This window comes from Tupaia chinensis, unplaced genomic scaffold (genome assembly GCF_000334495.1).
Source record: "Tupaia chinensis unplaced genomic scaffold, TupChi_1.0 Scaffold000332_1, whole genome shotgun sequence".
In the NCBI taxonomy this organism is placed as follows: Eukaryota; Metazoa; Chordata; class Mammalia; order Scandentia; family Tupaiidae; genus Tupaia; species Tupaia belangeri.
In genome coordinates, this window is record NW_006159826.1 from 1926034 (window position 1) to 1934735 (window position 8702).

Consider the following 8702-nt stretch of genomic DNA (forward strand, 5'->3'; position numbering starts at 1 on the left):
AAAAAAAAAAAAAAGCATAGAAGAAAATCAATAATGTTTTCATCAAAAGTCATAAAATTCTATTTCACCAGTTCAGTCTCATGTAATTAATCTCTCTTCTGCTGAATTTGCAGCACTACTGTGGTCTGATTTTTCCATTTAAATTCTGGAAGTTAACATTCAACTCCGGACTTGTCCCTACCATTAGGCTGGGCATTCTCTTGGTTGTTCTTTGTACTCTTATTTCTCTGTGCCCAACTCTAGTTTTCCCGGTATAGCACTTCCTTCAGGACTTCTTGGAGATCTGGTCTGGTGTTGGTAAATTCTTTCAGGTTTTGTTTTTCTGAGAATGTTTTTGCCTTTTTTTCCCCTATGAAGGATAATCTTACCAGGTGTAGTATTCTTGGTTCAAATTGTTTTTCACTTAACACTTTGAATATATTTTCCCATTTTTTCCTTGCTTGCATTGTTTCTGATGAGAGGTCTGACATTAGCCTGATGGAATATCCTTTGAAAGTAACTTGATGTTTCTCTCTTGCCAATTTTGCTATCTTGTCTCTGTCTGTGGTTTTGGTCAATCTGGCTATGATGTGCCTTGAAGAAGATCTTCTTGGGTTGATTCTATGTGGGGTCTTTGTATTTCTTGGGTCTGGAAATTTGAATGCCTCTCTAGGTTTGGAAAGTTTTCTTTCAGTATTTCATGGAGTAGATTATCCATGCCCTTATTAGTTTCTTCACCTTCTGGGATACCAATTATCTGGATGTCTGGGTGTTTACTGGTATCAAGTATTACTCGTATATTACTCTCATTTTGGGGAGGGTTTGGTGACTCTTTCTAGGTCAGAGGTTCTATCTTCTACTTCTGAGATTTGATCTTCTACATAATTTAATCTGCTTTTAAGACTTTCAAGGGAGGTTTTGATTCCCTGTATTATAGCCTTCATCTCTAACAATTCCATTTCATTCTTTTTTATGATGTGTATTCCCTCTTTCTGGTAGTGCAAGAATTTCCTCACCTCCCAGAACTCATTGTCTCCTTTCTCTTGCATCTTCTAGAGTTCATTGTCTCTCTTCCATTGCATCTCTGTTAACTTTGTCACTATGAATATTCTGAATTATTTATGTGACATTTCTGTGAGTTGTCTTGTATTGTCCATAGAAGATGAGAAGTTATTCTTTTCCCTTAGGGGAGGAATATTTTATTGGCTTCTCATTTTCCTTGTGCCTTTGCAGTGGTTTCTGGTCATCTGATGGATTTTACATATTCTTCCTAGTTTTTGGAGTTAAATCTGGCTAGATCTGGGAGGCAGGAGGGTGAAGTCTGGGCAGAAAGTCTTAAGCTATACTAGTCCCTGAAAGAGGCTGCTCAGAACTTAAATATAGAGGGCTGGTGATTGGCTTGTCCTGGCTAGATGTGGGGGGCAGGAGGATGAAGTCCCTAAAATGTATTCCTTCTCAATGAGGGTACAGCAGGTAGCCAGAATGAATTGTATATCCCTCCAAGAGAGGTCAAAAGCCAGGGTCAGTGTCTGGAACCCATCAGTAAACTTACCAGGGTCCTCAGAATATGTGCCCAACTTCTCTCTGCATTATTGAACATCAGTAATGGCAAAGGGGACTTGGACTCTTATTGGGCCTTCTTGTCCAGCTATTTCCTTGAGGGGGTAGAGGGTCCCACTTCGAGTATGTGATGGAAAAATGGGTTGATTATCTATTCCTTCTGTCCCCTTTAGGGAGGGCAGAACTATTCTTGTGGTAGAGGTGAGGAGCAATATAGAGGGGACTATGTTCTGTTGGGAGTCCCATTGGGGTTTGTAACAAGGAATCATCTATTATATCCCCATTTGGTTACAGCCTAAGTGAAGGGATTTGACTGACTTTCCTGCATAGAGAAGGGTCTTGGTATAGAGTCATAAAGGCCTGGACATCTGGGACTTCAGACCACTTCCCTTGTCTTGTACATAGTGAATCTAACTGTAAGATAGTGCTACAATTAATGGTCCCATTTAGTGACCATTGTTCTTTATATTTGGGCCAAGTTGTATTACAAAAGAATATTAACCATTTTTTTCTTTATGGTTATTTCCCATGCCTCCTATAAAGAAAAGAAATGACAGAAGAGGAAGGAATAGGCAAATTAGGATCAGAGCCCTACCTGGGGAATCCCCCCTAGGCAGTGGGTAACCCTGAGGGAACAAGCTAAGTGTCCCTGACAATGTCCCTAATAGAACTGCAATTTGGTTCCCAGTACCATTTCCTTGGCTGAATGCCTTCAGCTGGACTGAGGTACATGCCACGCATCCTTGGCCTCCTTGGTGCATCCCAGGATCCTTGGGGTGAATACCTCTTGAGCACGCTACAGCTAAGATCCCACTTGAGGCATCCCTTGGAGATGGGGAAGCTCCAGGACAGTGGCCTGAGCACCCTCAGCTTTCTGGTCCCCAGGACCACTTCCTTGGCTGAACATCTTCAGCTGGACTGAGTGACTCCAGGATCCTTGGGGGTTTCCTGAGAGCTATGACCTATTTTTCCTCTGGTTCTGCCTTAGAGAAGGAGCACACAAAAGTGAATATGAATAAGGTAACGTATAGTTAGGCCCAAGCAAGGATTCAAAGAGGCAGCAGGACTTGTTTTTTCTCCCCAATAGGTAGTTATTTGATATTGGCCTCTCCCTTGAAACTCCAATTTGGTTCTGAAATAAAAGCAATTCGGGATATGGGAAGGGCTGAGGGTGAGTTGTTCCCTGAAAAAAAGCTATTCCAGAGAGCAGCAGAGAAAATGGCAAAGGAAGAGAAGCCCTGGAGAACAGACCAAGAGAAGCCTGGCAGGAGATTGCCTGTCATTGTGTTGAAGGCTTAGTTCTCACAGCAGCGTATCAGGCCTGGTCCTGAGTGATTTGCAAAATGGTCTACAACCTGTAGTAAAAAGGGCTGAGGTAAACAGAGCTTGATGGTAAGAGCTATAGGGAATAACTCCAGAGACCACAAGTGTGACAACCAGCAATTTCTCCTCAACAGGGTTGTCATGGCCCTCAAGAGGGCAGACAGCATCTGACGCAGGACAGCACTGAGAGCCAAGTCCTGGAAGCCAAGATGAAGTCTCTGTTGGATTAAGGAAGACCCCGGCAAGCAAGAAGAAATCTATAGCCTTAAGTTGGGTATATTAATAGGCATGTTATTCCCAGGAATGACTGAGGAAACATTGGGTGTATAAATTAGCAGCACGGATAATATACATATTTTCCTGAGCTTCTATAGGGTCTTTGTTTTTGTTTTTGTTTTCCCCTGATAGGGTCAGTTTGATTATCATCCCCCCCCACAACCCGCCACCAAAAAAATAAAAACTCTACTTGCAAAACCCTGCATTTCTTTTCTTTATTTGCCCAAGGCACTTGGCTTAGTTTAAGTAGTAAGGAGATTTTTTTTTCCTAGAAAATATTCCTTTTATATCAGAGTAGATTGGCAGGAGAGGTAGATAGGGAGCATAGTGAGACAGGAGGGACGTTCCAAAGTGAGGTGGGGGATATCAAAACCTGACAAGAAGTGACTGAAACCAGGTCACCAAGATGGTGCTTGGAATGACCCAGATAGCACCCAGCGTGACCCATATGGTGCCTGGAACAACCTCTGCCTAACTTGCAGTCAGCACAGCCTCTTTGCTCTGTATTAGCATGCTGGGTACTCATCAGCACGGTCTCTTTGCTCTGTATTAGCATGCTGGGTACTCATAAGTGCACCATAACAGTTTAGAATAAGAATGGCAATAATAGAACCCTAATAAGACCAGAAAATGGGAAAATCAGTGGCTTAAGGCATTGTTTCCTTTAGACAAAAGTTCTCCTTTTCCCTTTGAAAAGAAATCAAATTGCTCACCCTGTCTCCCCACATGGCTGCTTCCCCCGCAGAGCAGTGGGTTCTCTACCCTTTTCTAAGCAAACCTGCCTTTACTCTCCACGGCTTTCTCTTGACATCTTTCCTATGCAAAGTCAAGGACCTGCATATCCCCACAAATTTGAGTCTCTCTGGCAACAATAGTGCTTCTATTGGAAAAAAAAAGGAGGGGGCTAATGCCCAATTTATAGTTTCTGCAATTTTCCAAAAGGGGCAGGTGAGTCTTCGTTATAGGATTGGAGTAACCTAAAGAGGTAGACTGCAAACACCATGATCAGGAGAAAGAGGAAAACCACCACAAGTAGTTTAGAAAGATATAGGTGTCTCATAGATAAAGAAAAAAGTCCACCATCCCTAAGGGTTTAATGCCTTAATGAACTGGGTCAGAGAGGCGTTCAGGCCTATATGGGAGTTGCCCATACTGAGAACCGTCAATTCCGCTCTAGATAACTCACTTTGGCCAAAAGACCCAGTGAAAATATGGGTGTAGGAAGGAGAGAAAGAAGAGTTTTTCACCCGTAGGGGCTTAAGGCTTTAACAGGTTGATCCAGGGGTGGTTTTTAGTCCTATGAGTTGCCCATACCAAGATCTAATCCCACTTCAGTTGGCCTGCTTTGACTGAGAGACTCAACAGAAATGAAGATGAAAATGATGACGAGGTTAAGAAACAGAGTAGAGGGCATCCCCAACTAGGGGCTTACCTCCTGGCTGGCTCAGCCATGATACATGTTGCAGGATGGCTTCTGTGATGATATCTAGGTTCTAGGTGTCTGGAGCAAAAAAGTGAATGAAACATGCCAATAGTGAAAGGAAAAGGTAGTTTATTAAGTAAAAACTAAAGTACACCCCCAAGAGGGAGGACTGGGCCTGAGCGGACAGAGTAAGAATGGCTCAAAAGGCCTAAGTCATTAGTTTCTAATTGTCTGGCCTTGGTGCACAGAATGCACTTGATTTTATATTTCATTATGTACTCAACAACTTTTGAAACTTTCATATGAATTCTAATCATTTATCTGTACAAACTTTCCAATTTCTGTATTTATATTTTTAATGGCAAGTGTTGTTTTCACCTTTCTCATTTATCTACATTAGTTGATCGCTAATGCCTTAGTGCACAGATCTATGTTTTTTACCATTAGTTATAATGCTTGCTATGGGTGTGTCAAAACAAGCAAGTTCTCTTCCATTCTTAGTTCCCAACATTTCTTTTGTATGAAATACTTTTTCTGCATCTATCAATATGATCAAGTGACTTTTGTCCTTTAATCTGTACTTACTGTGAATTATATGATGGCCCTGCTGAAATACTGGATCATTTTCCCCCTGCCGGCTGTTGCCATGTTAGGCCCTGTTGGCAGGGGGTCACTGGAGGGATGCCAAAGGAGGAAGAACCCTCTCCTGGTTCTGGTGTGTCTTCCTGCCCTCTTGTTCCTGTGGCATTGGGCTGGAGTGCTGCATACCTATGGGGCTCACTTCCCATTAAGTTTCAGGTCACAGGAGCTAGCTTCTGGGCAGAGAAGCTGACTCTGCAAGTTAGGCAGAGGTTGTTCCAGGCACCATATGGGTCACGCTGGGTGCTATCTGGTCATTCCAAAGCAGCTCCCCAGTGAGTTCTGCAGGTACCTCTATGGCTACTAGTGTTCAGTTAACACCCCACCAGAGAGCTTCTCAACAGCGAATCAGTAATTCCAGCCATGCCCAGTAGACTTCTCAACAAGTTTCAAAGCACCTCTCCTTCCCCTGGGTAGTCCCCAGGTGAATTGTGTGGACATCCTACAGTGTTTATTGGGGCATGAGGAAAGTTCCTCCTTCTACTCTAGCTCACAGGTTTTGTTCACTCACCATCTTGATCCAACAAATATGGGTTAACTCTGGTTCAGCTCAACCCAGAGAACGCCTTTATCATCTGTTGAGCTGAAACCACACCCTCTCTAATAGATTGGTCTCAGCCTCAGGAGGGCTCTCTCCCTTCCATTTCTTTTTCCTTGAGTACTCTCCCTCAGGGTGTTCTTCAGAGCTTTCTCTCATTCCACATAGCAGCTAAATCCCTGGAAATTGGTCATAACTATCAACTCTTGCTTGCTCAAATTTCAGTGTTGTTACTGTTTCCTGGGCTGGACTCTGAGGCAGAATTAATGTTGGGAGTGACCATAGGAGATACTCACAAAAATAGGAGTTGGAGTTGATTTGTTCTGCTTTTGGGCTTAAACAGTGCTAAATTCATTGTCAGTGGGAAATGGGAGAATTAATCAAATTAATTCATTACTGGTCACTAGCATCAGAATTAACAAAGCTATCACCTTTCCTTGACTGTGATTAAGTGCCAACTGAGGCAAGTGCCTTGGGAGTCCCAGTGGCTAAACTTGATTTTACATGAAATTAATAATGACCACAGGGACTATGGTGTGGATTGAAGTCTCTGTGTCTGTTCTCGGAGCCAGCAGTGGTGAGACCCAGACAATCCCAATGACAGCCCTAAAGCAAGATTTTCTGTTTGTTTGTTTTGCAGTGATAAGGCAGGTATTTCTGAAAACCAAACAGAAAATGTAATTGCATTGGCTGTGAACAACAGTTGAATTTAAAGTCTCACAAGTGTGGACAGAAGTCTACTTTTCCTGTTTTCCAAAATCTTTTCAAAAGGGACTGGGGAGGTCATGCCCACAAACATTAACAGACCATTTATTTTCTATTAACAGGATTCTTCCTACCTCCTGTCCCTGGCATAGTATCTTTGAGATGTATATTTCAATCCATTACAGTATATTCTTTTGCTTATCTCTTCCCAAGACTCAGAACTTCCCTTTTCCTTAAGATGTAGATTAAGCCTTTCTTTAACTAATCTCTTCCCAAGACACAGATCTTCCCTTCCAATCACCAACCTAAGAATTGTGGGACCCACCTATAACCTACAAGCCCCGCTTCTACATGTCCTGCCTTTTTGGGCCAGACCAATGGAAAATCTTTTCATTAGATATTGTCTGTCAATCTCAAAAACAAATAAAAGGAATCTCTGTACATGATCACCCCAAGAAAGGCATGTATGCCTCTTCTCCGGGCCTAGGTCACTCACATTTATCTTGGAAATAAACCATATTAATTAATTATTAATTTTACAGTTGATTATTTTTTTCCGTCGACACAAGTATCTCATATGACAACTAGGGAAATGAGTGGAAAAAATCTGGAACATGAAACTTAGATTGGGGACATCTGAATGGAACCCAATAAAACGGACTATCTTAAACCCTCATGTCCCAGAAGCAGTCACTCCACAGTGTCACCGGCTAACCTCATAATTGAAAATCCTGATAACTTTCCCAGGAGTCAACGCCTTGAAGGGGGATATTCACTTTCCTCCATACTGACCACAATCACCCTCAGTTGCCACTAGACCTCTAAGTAGGGTCAAATCATAGCATGCTCCAGAGGGACAAGAATACTCTATGCCCCAGGAAGAATAGTGTACATAACTAGAAAATGAGCAAGACCTTTCTAATACGTATCAGTAAAAATATGGAAAACATGTGTGGAAGTGGATCCTAAGAGTGTGGGCCAAGGAGAGTAGAATATAGCAGATCAGGCCAAGTTTATTGATGTACATAAAGTTTAGTGAGTCCAAGTTTAATGTGCTCACTTGAGCAGCTGGAGGTGGCTCTAACAGCTTATTTGATTGTTTTGACTGAAACTTGAACTCAAAAGTGGCCTACATTTAACAAGGTTAAGATGTGAGCATTTCCTTGGCATGAAGGAAGGATTCCAAAGGCATAGGGAGGCAAGAATGTTAGACTGGGTTTAACACATGTGACCTGCACACCTATCTCCCAGCTACATATTCTAACAAGGCCCAGGGCACTCCTTTCCCTAACACACTGAGAAATGCATTAGCGTAAGGAGCAGCTGCATCCTTGAAAATTTTGCTCTGGGACTGCATTCTTTGGCATGCAGTGTGTTGGTAGGGATGCTGACACTGACATGGGATTTTGGCAGTGAAAGTTGGATTCTGGAGAAGCAGGAGGCAGGTGGTGTGGCTTGACCCCCGAAGGCATGAGAGATGCATCTACCAGGGAAGAGCAGCAGGTTCATGCTAGTATCCATAAAGCTTGGTCAATGGGGAATCTTTGGTAATGGCTAACTGAACATGGTATCCTTAGCAATACACAATATTGACTGATTGGAAAAAAGAGAGAGAGCCTCTAGGTGTGGGACTCAAAAGCCTGAGTCACAACTACAGACAGTTCTAGCCTCTCTCCCAGTTCCCAGACTTGCCTCAACTCAGGCCAGGACTGCTTGAGGATGAAGCCTGCCACACTGGTGAGTATAGGCTAAGAATTTTCCTCCACATCTAAATCCAGTCAAGGTGCTCTACAGTCCCACTGGCACATTCTCTCTGCCTGCTGGCATGACACTAAGCTTCTCAGCAGAGGGAGCCAGAGAAACACTGAGAAGAGGAAGGGTTTCTTTTTCTAGTTCAATGCTTCCCTTCCATCTTACTCCCCTGGCATCTCACTAACACGAGGTCCCCAGGGAACTCACCTCCAGCAAGGTTCAGTAGGACCCAGCTGGCAGCTCCCCGGGTGTTCAGGTGTCCTCCTAGCTGGCTTCCTGAAAAGTTCAATCTCCCCAGCATTCCCAGGGAGCCCAGCCTGCCCCGCCTCAGCCAGAGTCCTAGCAAGTTCAACAGCACCCCATGCAAGCAGCTTCTCAGCAAATTCCTTTGGCACCTCAACAAGTGGTTTCCTGCACACCAGCTTTGACCCACCAAATAGGAACCACTGGCCCAGGACAAACCAGTTCATTTCTGTTTTTTTCTGAGTGATTAAAGGTGGCTTAAAC

At 43.3% G+C, this 8702-nt stretch overlaps 1 pseudogene; it reads left to right on the forward strand.

Annotated features, from left to right (window-relative positions):
- Positions 1 to 3092, forward strand: part of LOC102491595 (cytosolic iron-sulfur assembly component 2A pseudogene) — a 31913-nt pseudogene extending 28821 nt beyond the window's left edge.
- Positions 3093 to 8702: the final 5610 nt, after the last annotated feature.